At 49.3% G+C, this 16,167-nt stretch overlaps 1 protein-coding gene across 5 annotated transcripts in view; it reads left to right on the top strand.

Moving 5' to 3' along the window:
• LOC148019216 (putative serine/threonine-protein kinase PBL22) overlaps positions 1-16,167 on the top strand; it is a 236,778-nt gene that overhangs the window by 112,656 nt on the left and 107,955 nt on the right. The window lies entirely within an intron of this gene.

Below are 16,167 nucleotides of genomic sequence, written 5' to 3'. Positions count from 1 at the left end.
GCTCGAAATAAAAGTGTTGCAGCAATATGTCTTGTCGGACCATTTCCCTCTGCAGTTCGAGTTGCTTGCACAACCCATTGCCCCCTTCAAGCAATTTCTGGAGAGACTCCCTTTGCGTTTCAACTCCTCCTACTTAAAGCATACAAATTTTCAGGGCTATATGCAGCAATTGCTTGACAGATTCTCCTTGGACTTTTCCTCTCAGGGCACTGCGTCATTTGACCGATTGCTCTCTAATGTGCAACGGGTTGCTCGGCAATATGGGATCTATCATGCCTCTCTTTGTCGGCGCCGTCGACAGGCAGCAGAGGACCTACTGCTTTTGGTTCGCTCCCTGCTGATGGACACTCCGGATGATGCATTTCTGCTTGCACTGGCCCTGCGGGTGGCCGATCTTGTTAAAGAATTCCAGTTTAAATCGTATCAGCAGGCCAAATTGCAACATCTAACAGACATTTGCAAGATAGTGCATGTCAGACCCATAAGTTCTTTCGAGCTCTCCATGCCTCTCCTGCTTGAGAGAATATGACCAGACTCGAGGATGCACAAGGCCACCTTATCCTGGATCCACAGACTATTGTGCATATGTGCATGAATTATTTCCGTGACCTTCTCGGTTCCGCTTCTCCTCCTTCAGCCCAAATTACTCAGGCCCGTTCGGTCTTTTATGACCTGGTCCGCAATCAGCTACCGCAGGACATGCAAGCTACTCTGGAGTCAGATATTGGTGAAGCAGAGGTTATGGATGTCTTGTTACACTTGCCCAAAGATAAAAGTCCGGGTTGGGATGGTCTCACCAATGAGTTCTTTGAAGCTTTCGCTACCCAACTGGCGAAACCATTGCAGGCTCTGTTTCAGCAGGTGTGGGAAACGGGGATCATGCCTCCCTCATGGAAACAAGGACTTATTAAACTGCTTCCAAAAGTTCCTTCGCCATCTAAGTTGACACACTGGCGCCCCATTTCTTTGATGGGTTCCATGTACAAAATCTTTTCCAAAGTAATGGCGAATCGGCTCCATAAGCATCTCCCTGCCCTTGTACACCCTCTTCAGTACGGTTTCATTAAGGGCCGAAATATTCTACACAATGTTTTGAATGCCCAATTGGCCATTGATTATGCCCGGCATTCTAATCAGGAGGTGGTGTTGATTCAACTGGACCTGGAAAAGGCTTTTGACTATCTGGACTGGTCTTTTGTTGCTGACCTTATGTCTGCTATGGGCTTTGGTGCTCGGATGTCTCGTCTGATTTACACCATTAGTGCTGCGGCGTCTTCGCGAGTCATGCTGAACGGAGGTGTTACTGAGCCATTTGTCCTTGCCCGTTCTGTCAGGCAGGGGTGCCCTTTGAGCCCTTTATTCTTTGCCCTTGCGACACATCCAGTTCTTTCCATGTTATCACATATGGCCGCCTCTTCCCAGTTGGCCGGACTGTCGCTTCCTACAGGACAACATTTCATTAGCCAATCCTTGGCGGATGATACTTTTATGATTTTGCGTGCGGACAAGGATAACCTTCGAAAAGCATTGGATGTTTGGGGTCTCTTTGGCCAGGCGTCAGGCCTTCGTATCAATCCGCTCAAATCAGCCATTCTAAGCTGCACGGAGTCAGATTTGCAGTCCTTGGACTGGCAGGGTCTGGTTGTTCCTCGAGGTTCCATTGTCAGGCATCTTGGATACCGATTGGGTGTTGATGTTCCCCCAAAGCAGCTTCTGCAGTGGATTTCTCAGAAGATGGTGGCCAAGTTTATGTACTGGAAGTCTCAGGCCTGGCCTTTTCATGTTCGCCTCAAAGTAGCCCAGATAATTATGTTGCCAATGATCACATATTTCTTGCCATTGTTGCCCTGGACTCCTACGACTCTGAATGCTCTCACTCAGTCTATTCGCTTCATGCTCTAGAAGAAGGACTCATTGCATGCAGGTATTTCCTGGATCTCGTGGTCGCATGCGTGCACCCCCAAAAGCATGGGTGGCGGAGCTATTTTAGATGCCCAAACTCACATGCAGGCACTCCCTTGGTCCCTTTTCCACGCCATGTGCTCGGATGATCATCATCCGTGGGTCGCTATCGCCCGTTCTTTCCTTGAGGGTCATGGGCTTCGGCATGGCAATACCCGACTCCGGAGTTCTTGGTGGCACGTTCTTAATGCGGATTCACAGTTTTCCAGTTCTTCTTCATCGCTGCTTACTCATTTGGTGTGTTCCTGGAAACACGTCCTTCGAAAGGCTCAGTGGCACCCAACGGAGGATCGCCTGGCTACTAACTCTTTTCAATTGGAATTACTGGCAGTCTCGCGTTTACTTTCGTGGGAAGGTAAACATGAGCTTAGACCACAATTCAACCGGATGGCACGTTTGGGCCTGTCTTCAGTTGCGGATGCCACCCTTGCTAGTCGCAATGTGCTTATCTCGTTTCGTATTGCTAGGAGGATTTTCCGGATCCCTCGTGGATATAGGCCTTTATGGGAACAGCTCGTGACGGTGCTCCAGAGCAGACAACCCTTTCCTGCTCTTGCTTTGGATCATCCCTGGCAGGATTGGGACCTACAAGGCCGGCTGCCTTTGAGCAAAGCTTCTGCTAATCAAGTGTATCATCTTCTGATTAAAGATAATCAATGGCTAGTTACTAAAGCGAATGCTTTATGGGAATTGCGTAAATCCTGCTCGTGGTGGAGGGTCACTGTGATGGAGGGCTGGGTCAACAAGACACCCTTTAAATACAAAGTCTTTCTTTGGAGAGTGATAATTGGGGGTCTTCCGCTTGCTTCGGCTCTTTCCAAGCGACGAATCTCCAATGGCACCTGTTTCTTTTGCACCACTACTATGGAATCCGCCCGCCACTGATTTATTTCCTGCCCCGTTGCTAAGAAAGTCTGGTTATTTTTGTCGGCCGTTTGGCGAGGGGTGGTTGGTATCACACTGCGCCCCTTTGATTGGGTTTTGGGCCAGCCCAAATACCCTACTCCCGCACAGCCACATATGAGGCTCATGTATCACTTTCTTCGATACTGGGGCTGTTGGCATAATTGGACCATTCGGAATGCTTTTCTGTTTGACTCCGCCCATAATGTTCAGCGGCATATTGTGAGGCTTAAGGGCCTCTTGTATTGGCAGTTAGCTCTTCTCCATCGTTCTGATTTGCTCTCTACGGAGGACTTCCGTCCTTGGCATATGGCAATTTCCTCCGCATCCTTGCCATGAAATTGTAACTTGTAGTACTTATCACCTCTTCCCATGATGACTTGCATTGTCGTCATGTATCTTGTAATCAAGTAATCTTGTATTTTTTTCGTAATTAATACAATTACCTTTTACGAAAAGAGAGAGAGAGAGAGAGAGAGAGAGAGAGAGAGAGAGAGAGAGAGATTCGGGAGAGAGAGAGAGAGAGAGAGAGGGTTCTGGAGTCGCGATGCTGCCGTCGGTGCGTCCCGTCCTGTCGTCGCCTAGACCTGCGCGCCGCCTGACGACCTGCCTGATGATTGCCGCCTGACGCCTGACTGCCCGCGCGACGACTTGACGACCTGCCTGACGACCTGCCTGTGCGCCGCTTGACGACCTGCCTGATGCCTGCCGCCTGACGGCTTGACGACCTGCCCGCGCGCCTGAAGACCCACCCGCCGACGACACCCGCACTTCATAGGTCTGCATCGTCCCTGCCTCTTTTCCTGCCGTCGCATCCGTCCTCTGCCGTGGCCATCAAGTCCAAACCCGCTCGCCCTCTGCTGTGCGACTGTGGCCCATTGCAAGGAGTTCTGCTTGACGTCTCCCCACGGACGTTGCACACTCACCTGGATCTGTGCCCTCAGCTGCTCGCCTGCCTTCACACGCCCTATTCGTCAGGGGTTCACCGGCGCGCGTCTGTCCTGTTCTGCACAGGTGCCCCGTTGCAGTCCTGTTGCTGCAGCCAGGTGGTTCCCTGATTGTGCCGGTCTGCGGGACTTGCGGAGCGAGCAAGAGAGAGAGACAGAGAGCGAGAGAGAGAGAGAGAGAGAGAGGAAGGGACATGCAGATAGACATTTTACAAGGACAGATCTGTGCCGAGGAGGCAGCAGATTATTGAAGAGCAGAGACTGTAGACAGTGCATCCTGCTGCTGCAGTGAGGGAGCGAGCGAAAGAGAGAAGACAGCGGTATGGCTGGCCTGGATATGGATTTTCTCGACCGGACGGTGGCAGCCCTTGGCCTTGATTCCGATACCGAGGAGCCGGAGGATATGGTGCCATGCACGGAGGAGCCGCCTCCGGGTTCTGAACTGCCGCCGGCAGGCAAACGCTCTAAGCACACTTCAGACGAGCCAATGGGTCCTCAGGACCGTTCCTATGCGCAGGTTGCCTCCGAACCTGTGGATTCGCAGGAAATAGACTGGGAGCATTTGCTGGACTTTGCCAATACTCTGCTTGGCGATTATGTCCAGCATAATAATGAAACTTTCTCTGCTGCGGCTGCGGATGATGTGCTGGAAGCGACAGTGGACCCAAAATCAGTCTTGCGGTCCTTCTCGGTGTTCTATGACCGTGCAGTTATACTTTTTTTCACCGGCAGGATCCCAGTGCTCTCACATATTCGCCAGTGGATGCACCACTTATTGCAAGGGGAGTATGTTGAGGAGATCTTCCTTGGCCCTCGCGGCTTTTATGAGGTGCTGTTGAAATCCGAATCGCATCGAGCTGAGCTACTGTCCAAGTTGCCACTATTCTTTTACCGCCGCTTGGTCCATGTGGTACCATGGCGCCCTATGGCTGACTTCCAGCGTCTGCTTCAATGCGAATGCCCGGTGTGGGTGGAAGTGGAAAATTGTCCAGCGGTATATTGGCCATTGTTGAAAGACGCGATGGCGGTTGTGGGCACAGTGCTGGTTCCCCCCAGCCTCAGGACTATGAACCGAAACCGTCTATGCATGTTATGGGATACGGCCAGGAAAAGGCCTGCGTGGCTTCGCCTCAATTGCGCTGGCATGCATCCTTTGCATTTTCGCCTGAAATGGGGCAATTTTGCCGAACACTGCTTTTCATGTGGTAAATTAGGGCATTTTGTAGCTGAATGCCCGGAACGGCAACTGTCTTCTGAGGAGGCGCAGGTTGTGCAGCCCAAGGATGACATGGTGCTTGATGCCCAGACACAGGAGACCCTTCAGCCCCCTACTGTCATGGAAAAAGGTAAACAACAGGTCCGAGCTTTGGATTCTCCTAGCTCTGATTGGATTGAGGCACGACAAAAAAAGGTAAAAAGTTGGACGCAGGCCTGGCAGATCCTGGGCCTCATGTTTCCCCGGATTCCGTGCGCACGTACACGCGCAGGAAAGACATGGTCACCCCACAGCAGGTTGTGCGTACCATGGCCCCGTCAGCCCCCCGCAATCCGTCTTCAAGGAAAGTCTATTCCGAGGGCCCCAAGGGCCCACCTGCTAAGCTGGCGTTTGATGCGAAAGGCAATGTGATTACTCCTTGGGATAGGCGTTATCCCCGCCCTGCTCCCAAGGTAGTGGATTTCCCTTCTACCTCTAAAGCAGGTCGCCCGAATTCATTTGCAGTATTGGCTGATTTTCTGGATGAGGGTGTCCTGGATGCCCTCGCAGAAAAGATGCAATCGAGGCAACAGGCGCCTCGTTCCTGACTTCCTTTGTTTGAAAATATATGAAGATTGCCACGTGGAACGTGCGAGGCATTTGCTCTCGCCATAAGCAGCATACCATGTGGTCTGTCTTGCATGAAAATCAGTGGGATGTATTATGTGCAGTGGAGCACAAAAGTCATGGTGAGGCAGGAAAGGTTGTGGATTGTCGTGGATTTCGTCTGTTTTATGTAGGGACACATGCTAAGCATTATTCGGGCGTGCTGATGATTGTTCATGAGAAATACCAGCCTGTTCTTGTTAAAAATGATGTGCACGGCCGCTTTCTGGTAATCGAAGTCCTATTTGAAGGTGAGATTTTATGGCTGCTGGGACTTTATGCTCCCAATGATCCCACATCCCGACGAGATCTATGGTTGACTTTGCAGGGCTCCATGGCACTTGGCCGCAGAGGGTTTTTGATGGGAGATTTCAATATGTGTGTTGACTCTTCGTAGTCCACCTCAGGGCATTCGGTAATGGATACGCTAGAAAGCCGGGTGTGGAACTCCTTTGCTTTGCACATACTTAAGCAAGATCTTTGGTCGTGGCTTCACCCTTCTGTTTCAGGTTTTACTTTTCATTCTGCGCAATATGCAACCACTTGGTTGCGATTGGACAGAATGTATATCATGCAGGGGGATGATTTTCTTCCCGAGATGCTGGAGATGAAGGTCTTGCAGCAATATGCGTTGTCGGATCATTTTCCCCTCCAGCTTGAGATGCGGGCACAATCTGTTGCACCTTTTATGCAGTTCCTGGATAAGCTCCCTTTACGCTTCAACTCCTCTTATTTGAAGCATCCAATTTTTCAGGATTATATGCAGCAACTGCTTGAGAGGTTCTTATTGGACTTCGCCTCTGAGGGCTTGGCTTCGTTTGCACGCCTGCTCTCTAATGTGCAGCGGGTTGCTCGGCAGTATGGGATTCACACTGCCTCTCTTTGTCGCCGCCGTCGACTTGCAGCAGAGGACTTATTGGCCTTGGTCCGTTCCTTGCTCCTGGATTCCCCAGATGATGATTTTCTGCTGTCACTGGAGCGGCGTTTGGCCCATCTTATTCAAGTCTTTAGCTTGAAATCTTATCAGCAGGCCAAGCTGCATAACTTGACTGACACATTGCAAGATAATGCCTGCCAGTCTCATAAGTTCTTTCGCGCCTTGCATGCTTCTCCGGCTCGCGAAAATATGACTCGACTTCAGGACTCGGAAGGTCGCATGGTCACTGATCCGCAGACCATTATCAATATGTGCAGAAATTATTTTATGGATCTTTTTGGTTCTTCATCCTTGCCGTCTAGCCAGGTTACGCATGCCCGCTCGGTCTTCTATCAGCTGGTCCACCAGGAGGTTCCGCTTGATATGCAAGCCTCTTTGGAGGCGGATATTTGCGAAGAGGAGGTTATGGATGTGTTGTTGCACCTGCCTAAGGATAAAAGTCCTGGTTGGGATGGTCTCACTAATGAATTTTTTGAGCACTCAGCCACGCAGTTGGTAAAGCCTTTGGTGGTCATGTTCCAGCAGGTTTGGGAAACAGGGGTCATGCCTTCTTCATGGAAAGAAGGCCTCATCAAACTGATCCCCAAGGTCCCTTCGCCGTCAAAGCTGCAACACTGGAGACCAATTTCGTTGATGGGCGTGATGTATAAAATCTTTTCCAAAGTGCTGGCAAATCGGCTTCACAAGCACCTTCCAGCTCTTGTGCACCCCCTCCAATATGGTTTCATTAAGGGACGCAACATTTTGCACAATATCTTGAATGTGCAAATGGCTATTGATTATGCGAGGCACTCCAATCAGCAAGTGGTCTTGATTCAACTGGACCTGGAAAAGGCGTTTGACTGTGTGGACTGGTCTTTCCTTGCAGAGCTTATGTCTGCTATGGGCTTTGGGATCCGCATGTCCCGATTGATCTACACCATTAGTACTGAGGCTTCTTCAAGAGTTATGCTTAATGGTGGGGTCACAGAGCCATTTCTCCTTGCACGCTCGCTCAGACAAGGCTGCCCTTTGAGTCCTCTCTTCTTTGCCTTGGCGACTCACCCGGTCCTTTCAATGTTATCCTCCATGGCGGCTTCTGCCCAGCTGGCAGGGTTATCTCTTCCTTTGGGGCAGCACTTCATTAGCCAATCCTTGGCTGATGACTCCTTTATGATTTTGCAGGCGGACAGGCATAACATTCGCAAGGCATTAGATGTTTGGACGCTCTTTGGTCAAGCTTCTGGTCTTCGCATCAATGCCTTCAAGTCAGCCATTCTCAGTTGCACGGAGCCTGATTTAGAGTCATTAGGCTGGCAGGGCCAGGTGGTTTCTCGTGGCGCGATTGTCAGGCATCTTGGATACCCATTGGGGGTGGATGTACGGCCAAAGGCCCTGCTGGAGTGGATTTCACACAAACTGGCCGTGAAGTTTATGTATTGGAAGTCGCAAGCCTGGCCGTTCCATGTCCGCCTCAAAGTGGCTCAGACAATTATGCTACCAATGCTGACGTATTTCCTGCCATTACTGCCATGGACGCCCAGTACTTTGAAGGCTCTTACTCATCCCATTCGTTTCATGCTATGGAAGAAAGATTCATTGCAGGCAGGCATTTCCTGGATTTCATGGTCACATGCATGTACCCCTAAGCGCATGGGTGGTGGAGCTATTTTGGATGCAGAAACTCATATGTTGGCTCTTCGTTGGTCTCTGTTTCGTGCCATGTGTGTGGATCATCACCCGTGGACCATCATAGCCCGTTATTTTCTTGAGGACAGCGGCCTCCGCCAGGGTAACACACGGCTTCGAGCCTCATGGTGGCATGTCCTTAATGCTGACGCTCGTTTCTCCAGTCCCTCTTCCTCTTTGTTAGTGCATTTGGTCGGCTCTTGGAAAGTGGTGCTCCAAAAGGCTCGTTGGCATCCTGTAGGGGACCGCGTGCAGACAAATTCTTTTCAGCTGGAATTGTTGGCGGTATCCACATTACTTTCATGGGAAGATAAACATCAGCTCAGACCAACATTTAACCGCATGGCCCGTTTGGGTGTGACTTCGATTGCGGATGCTACCCTTGCCACTCGCAATGTCCTTGCATCATTTCGGACTGCTAGGAGACTTTTCAGGATCCCGCGCGGATACCGTGATTTATGGGGGAAGCTTTCCTCGGAACTTCAGGGTAGGCAACCCTTTCCTGCCCTGGCTATGGATCGCCCTTGGCAGGACTGGGACCTTGCACGCCGGTTGAGTCTGGAAAAGGCCTCTACTAATCAAGTGTATCATCTTCTCATTAAAGATCACCAATGGTTGGGCGTGAAAGTTAATGCTGTTTGGGGCCTGCGGAAATCACTGTCATGGTGGCAGGCAACGCTGTTGGAGGGATGGCAGAACAAGACACCTTTCAAATGCAAGGTCTTTCTGTGGCGGGTAATGATTGGTGGTCTTCCTCTTGCCTCGGCCCTTTCCAAGCGTCGAATCTCGAATGGCACTTGCTTCTTCTGCACCACTTCGGCGGAATCGGCCCGACATCGTTTTCTTTCTTGCCCGCTCGCCAAGAATATCTGGTCACTCTTGTCACGAATCTGGCACGCGGTGGTGGGGTCTTCACTGACTCCCTTCGATTGGGTTTTTGTGCGCCCGAAGTATCCCACACCACCACCGTTACATATGAAGATCTTATTCCATTTTTTCAGATACTGGGGATGCTGGCACATTTGGACCACCCGAAATGCTTTTCTCTTTGATTCGGCTTCTAATGTACCGCGACATATTGCAAGGCTTAAAGGGCTCTTGCATTGGCAGCTAGATCTCATCAGGCACTCTGACTTGCTCCCTCGGGAGGATTTGTATTCCTGGCATTTGGCAATTGCCTCTGGGTCCTTGCCATGATTGGTGTAACTTTTTAGTACCCTAGTCCGGGGATTTCCCACACGTTGGCCTATGGCCCTTGTGCCTCTTGTACTCGTGCAATCATGTAATCTTGTACTTTCTTCGTAATTAATACAATTACCTTTTACGAAAAAAAAAAGAGAGAGATTCGTCGTTTGCCCAGGTCGGGACCCTTTTGTGCGATCGTGCCCTACTGCTCTGCGTCTTGCCTAACGTCTCCCCTTAGACTCGTGCACAGCCCATTCTACCCTGCCGTTGCCTGTCCTCTCGACCCGTGCTGCCTCCCTGCGTGTGACCTTCCGTCTTTGTTCCGCGAGAGAGAGAGAGAGAGAGAGAGAGAGAGAGAGAGAGAGAGAGAGAGAAAGAGAGAGAGAGAGAGAGAGAGAGAGAGAGCTGCTGATCTGGGGCTCACCGGCTCGAGTCCGTTCGCTTTTGTACCGGCGCCTAGTTGCGGCTTGCGTGTCTCTGCCCCCCGCGATTTTTTCACTCGGCCTCTGTCCGACATAAGTACTGATACAATATGGTTGGCCTGGATCTGGCTTTCATAGACCAAACGGTGGTAGCTCTTGGTCCGGATTCTGACATCGAGGAACCAGAGGACATGGTTCCGTGCACAGGGGAGATGCCCCCTGCTCCTGACCTCCAGCCAGCGGGCAAACGCACCAAGCATACTTCGGCAGGGATAATGGATCATCAGGATCGTTCCTATGCTCAGGTTGCTTCTGATTCTGTGGACTCCCAGGAGGTTGATTGGAAGCACCTGTTGGAGTTTGCTAACACTTTGCTGGGCGATTACGTTCAACATAATCAGGAAGTCTTTTCGGACTCTGCAACAACGGAAGATGTTCTGGAAGCCACTGTGGATTCGAAGCATGTCTTGCGTTCCTTTTCAGTGTTCTATGAACGTGCTGTGATACTTTTTTTCATTGGTAGGATCCCGCTGCTTTCCCGTATTCGCCAGTGGCTGCACAGTTTGTTACAAGAGGAATGTGTTGAAGAGATTTTTGTTGGCCCCCGGGGTTTTTTTGAGGTGCTGTTGAAATCAGAGACACACCGTGCTGCTCTCCTGTCTAAACTGCCATTGTTCGTTGATCGCCGTCTGGTCCATGTGGTGCCATGGCACCCCATGGCAGATTTTCAGCGTCTGCTGCAACGTGAATGCCCTGTGTGGGTTGAAGTGGAAAACTGTCCGGCTGTTTATTGGCCACTGCTAAAAGACGCCATGGCTGCTGTGGGCACTGTTCTGGTCCCCCCAAGCCTAAGGGCCATGAATCGCAACCGCCTGTGTATGTTATGGGACACTGCTTGAAAAAGGCTTGCTTGGTTACGCATTAACTGCTCTGGCATGCATCCTTTACATTTTCGTTTGAAATGGGGCAACTTTGCAGGACATTGCTTTGCATGTGGAAAATTGGGGCATTTTATGGTTGAATGCCCAGAGAAGCACCACACTTCAGATGCCGAGCATGTTGCGCAGCCCATGGAAGATATGATGTGTGATGCGCCATCGCAAGATGCCACCCAGCCACCTAAAGTTTTGAATAAAGGTAAACAACAGGTCTCGGGTTTGGATTCTGGTGGCAATGATTGGGTAGATGTATGTGCGAAAAAAGGCTACAAGCATGCTGTTGGCATGATGGATACTGTGCCTGTTGCCTCACCAGATTCCATGCGTACGTATATGCGCAGGAGAGAAATGATGTCTTTAGAGCACTCTGCTCCTGCTATGGTTTCCTCTGCTCCCCGTCAACAGACAGCTAGGAGAGTGTCTTTAGATGGTCCTAAGGGTCCACTCGCTAAGCTGGCTTTTGATACTCGAGGTAATGTCATTACCCCATGGGATCGTCGTTATCCCCGCTCCATCCCCAAGTCAGCGGATATGCCATCCACTTCCAAATCTGGTTGTCAGAACTCTTTTGCCGTGTTAGCTGATTTCTTGGATGAGGGTGTACTAGACATTCTCGCCGAAAAGGTCTCATCGAGGCAAGCTGTGCCTCGTACCTGATCCTCTTTTGCATCCACATGAAGATAGCTACGTGGAATGTGCGAGGAATTTGTTCTTGCCACAAGCAACATGCCATGTGGACAATATTGCATGAGAATCAGTGGGATGTCTTGTGTGCTGTTGAACACAAGAGTCACAGTGAAGCAAGTAAAGTTGTGGATTGCCATGGTTTTCGTTTGTTCTATGCAGGGACACATGCCAGGCAGTATTCTGGTGTGCTTATGATTGTACATGAAAAATATCAGCCGGTTCTTATCAAGAATGATGTACATGGCCGCTTTGTGGTGATTGAAATTTTATTCGAAGGAGAGATCTTATGGTTACTTGGCCTCTATGCTCCGAATGATCCTCTATCTCGTCGGGAGCTTTGGCATACCTTGCAGAGTTCCTTGTCCCTTGGCAGACGGGGTTTTTTGATGGGGGATTTTAATATGTGTGTTGATTCTTTACAGTCCACATCAGAACATTCGATCATGGATGCGCCGGAAAGACGTACGTGGCAGTAGTTGGATTTTGCCGTTCTTAAGCAAGATCTCTGGTCTTGGCTGTATCCTTCTTCTACAGGGTTTACCTTCCATTCTGCCCAGTATGCCACAGTATGGTCGCGGTTAGACCGCGTTTAGATCATGCAGGATGATGATTTCCTTCCTGAGATGCTCGAAATGAAAGTGTTACAACAATATGCATTGTCGGATCATTTCCCTCTGCAGCTTGAGTTCCTTGCACAACCAATTGCTCCTTTCAAGCAATTTTTGGATAGACTCCCGTTGCGTTTCAACTCGTCTTATTTGAAGCATGCAATCTTCGAGGGCTATATGCATCAATTGATTGATCGGTTCTTATTGGATTTCTCATCCCAGGGCACTGCTTCCTTTCAACGATTGCTCTCCAATGTGCAGCGGGTTGCTCGCTAGTATGGGATCCATCATGCCTCTCTTTGTCGGCGGCGCCGACAAGCAGCTGAGGAACTGCTGGCTTTGGTTCATTCTTTGCTGGTGGACACTCCCGATGACGCATTTCTGCTATCACTGGCAATGCGTCTGGCTGATCTTATTAAAGAGTTTCAGTTGAAATCCTATCAGCAGGTCAAATTGCAACATCTGACGGACACTTTGCAAGACAGTGCTTGTTAGACCCATAAGTTTTTTTGAGCTCTCCATGCCTCTCCTGCTCGAGAGAATATGACGAGGCTCCAGGATGAAGAAGGTCAAATGGTTCTTGATCCGTAGATGATTGTGAATATGTGTAGAAATTATTTCCTCGACCTTCTTGGTTCTACTTCTCCGCCTTCAGGCCAAATTACTCATGCCCGTTCAGTTTTTTATGATCTGGTCCGCAATCAGGTTCCTCAGGATATGCAATCTACTCTGGAGGCAGATATTTGTGAGTCGGAGGTCATGGATGTTCTGCTACACTTGCCTAAGGATAAAAGTCCTGGCTGGGATGGTCTTACCAATGAGTTCTTTGAGTTTTTTGCCACCCAGCTTGCAAAACCTTTGACGGCTTTGTTTCAGCGGGTATGGGAAACGGGGATTATGCCTTCCTCTTGGAAAGACTGTCTTATTAAACTGCTTCCAAAAGTTCTTTCGCCATCCATGTTGAAACAGTGGCGCCCAATTTCTTTGATGGGTTCTATGTATAAAATCTTTTCAAAAGTTATGGCGAATTGCCTCCATAAGCATCTTCCTGCCATTGTGCATCCTCTCCAATATGGTTTTATTAAGGGCAGAAACATTTTGCACAATGTTTTAAATGCGCAACTGGCAATTGATTATGCAAGGCATTCAAATCAGGAGGTCGTACTGGTTCAATTGGACCTGGAAAAGGCTTTTGATTATCTGGACTGGTCTTTCATTGCAGAATTTACGTCTGCTATGGGCTTTGGTGCCCGGATGTCTCGTCTGATCTATACTATTAGTGTTGCAGCATCTTTGCGGGTCATGTTGAATGGAGGAGTTACCAAGCCAATTGTCCTTGCCCGCTCTGTCAGACAGGGGTGCCCTTTGAGTCCTCTCTTCTTTGCCCTTGCGACTCATCCGGTTCTTTCGATGCTATCTCATATGGCAACTTCTACTCAGTTGGCTGAATTGTTGCTTCCCTCTGGACAGCACTTCATTGGTCAATCCTTGGCTGATGATAGTTTTATGATTCTGCGTGCGGACAAAGATAATCTTCATAAAGCATTAGATGTTTGGGCTCTTTTTGGTCAGGCTTCTGGTCTGCGCATTAACGCCTTGAAATAGGCCATTCTCAGCTGCACGGAGTCGGATTTGCAGTCACTGGACTGGCAGGGCATGGTTGTCCCCCGTGGCTCCATTGCCAAGCATCTTGGGTATCCTTTGGGGGTTGATGTTTCCCCAAAGCAGTTATTACAGTGGATTTAACAGAAACTGGCGGTTAAGTTTCTGTATTGGAAGTCTCAAGCCTGGCCCTTCCATGTTCGCCTCAAAGTAGCCTAGACAATAATGTTGCCAATGCTTACATATTTCTTGCCATTGCTATCCTAGACTACTACGACACTGAATGATCTTACGAAGTCTATTCGTTTCATGTTATGGAAGAAGGATTCCTTGCATGCGGGTATTTCTTGGATTTCTTGGTCGCATGCATGCACCCCAAAACGCATGGGTGGAGGGGCTGTTTTGGATGCCCACACTCATATGCTGGCACTCCGCTGGTCTCTTTTTCGCCCCATGTGCTCAGATTGTTATCCTTGGGTTGTCATAGCCCGTTACTTTCTTGAGGATCACGGGCTTCTACATGGTAATACCCACATCCGCAGTTCGTGGTGGCATGTTCTTAATGCAGATTCTCGGTTCTCCAGTTCTTCCTCATCTCTGCTTGCCCATTTGGTGTGTTCCTGGAAACTGGTCCTCCGGAAGTCTCAGTGGCATCCAGCGGAGGATCGTTTAGCCACTAATTCGTTTCAATTGGAATTGTTGGCGGTCTCGCGGTTAATTTCGTGGGACGGTAAACATGAGTTTCGACCACAATTCAACCGTATGGCACGTTTGGGCTTAACTTCGGTCGCGGATGCTACTCTTGCCAGTCGCAATGTGTTCATGTCGTTTCGTACAGCCAGGAGGATTTTCAGGATCCCTCGTGGATACAGGTTTTTATGGGAATAGCTTTTGAGGGTGCTTCAGAGCAGACAACCCTTTCTTGCCCTTGCTACGGATCGTCCCTGGCAGGATTGGGACTTTGCAGGTCGGCTGCATTTAGAAAAGGCTTCAGCTAACCAGGTGTATCATCTTCTGATTAAAGATCATCAATGGCTGGTTACTAAAGCTAATATTCTATGGGGATTGCATAAATCCTGGTCATGGTGGAGGGTAACTGTGATGGAGGGCTGGTTAAATAAGACACCATTCAAATATAAGGTCTTTCTTTGGAGGGTGATGATTGGTGGTCTTCCGCTTGCTTCAGCTCTTTCAAAGCGCCGAATCTCCAATGGCAACTGTTTCTTTTGCACCACCACTGTGGAATCCGCCCGTCATCATTTTATTTCTTGCCCCCTTGCTCAAAAAATCTGGTCATTCTTGTCAGCCGTCTGACGAGCGGTGGTTGGTTTCTCGCTTCGCCCGTTTGATTGGTTTTTCACGCAGCCCAAATATCCCACACCGACACAGCCACATATGAAGATCTTGTTTCACTTTCTTCGATATTGGGGCTGTTGGCACAACTGGACCATTCGGAATGCTTTCCTTTTTGATTCTGCTTATAATGTTCAGTGGCATATTGCGAGGCTTAAAGGTTTCTTGTATTGGTAGATAGATCTTCTCCGGCACTCTGACATCCTCTCTTGGGAGGACTTACGCCCCTGGCACATGGCAATTTCCTCCGCGTCTTTGCCATGATTTTGTAACTATTTGGCCCTCTGGTTCTTGTAAACAGTCAGTTTGTACACATGATGGGGTAGAGCCATCGTGTATCTTGTAATCATGAAAACTTTTCGTAATTAATACAATTACCTTTTACGAGAGAGAGAGAGAGAGAGAGAGAGAGAGAGAGAGAGAGAGAGAGAGAGAGAGAGAGAGAGAGAGTTGCACGACTGCTCTCTAATGTGCAGCGGGTTGCTCGGCAGTATGGGATCCATCATGCCTCTATTTGTCGGCGGCGTCGACACGCAGCGGAGGACTTACTGGCTTTGGTCCGTTCGCTGCTGGTGGATACCCCAGATGATGAATTTTTGTTGTCACTGGTGATGCATTTGGCTGATCTTATTCAAGTATTTCAGTTGAAATCTTATCAGCAGGCCAAACTGCACAACTTGACTGACACATTGCAAGATAGTGCTTGTCAGACTCATAAGTTCTTTCGTGCCTTGCATGCTTCTCTTGCTCGAGAAAATATGACTAGACTCCAAGATTCAGAAGGTCACATGGTCATTGATCCGCAGACCATTGTCAATATGTGCAGAAATTATTTTATGGATCTTCTTGGTTCTTCTCCGTCGCCTTCTAACCAAGTTACGCATGCACGCTTGGTCTTCTATGATGTGGTCCGCCAGCAGGTTCCACTTGATATGCAAGCTACTTTGGAGGCAGATATTTGCGAGGAGGAGGTTATGGATGTTTTGTTACACCTGCCTAAGGATAAAAGTCCTGGTTGGGATGGTCTCACCAATGAATTCTTTGAGAGCTGGCCACCCAGCTGTTGAAGCCATTGGCGGCTATGTTTCAGCAGG

This window comes from Lygodium microphyllum, chromosome 20 (genome assembly GCF_053477565.2).
Source record: "Lygodium microphyllum isolate KBCC chromosome 20, Lygodium_microphyllum_v1.1.10, whole genome shotgun sequence".
NCBI lineage: Eukaryota > Viridiplantae > Streptophyta > Polypodiopsida > Schizaeales > Lygodiaceae > Lygodium > Lygodium microphyllum.
Note: the sequence above shows the minus strand (reverse complement) of the source record. Positions and strands in the feature narration are given on the sequence as shown.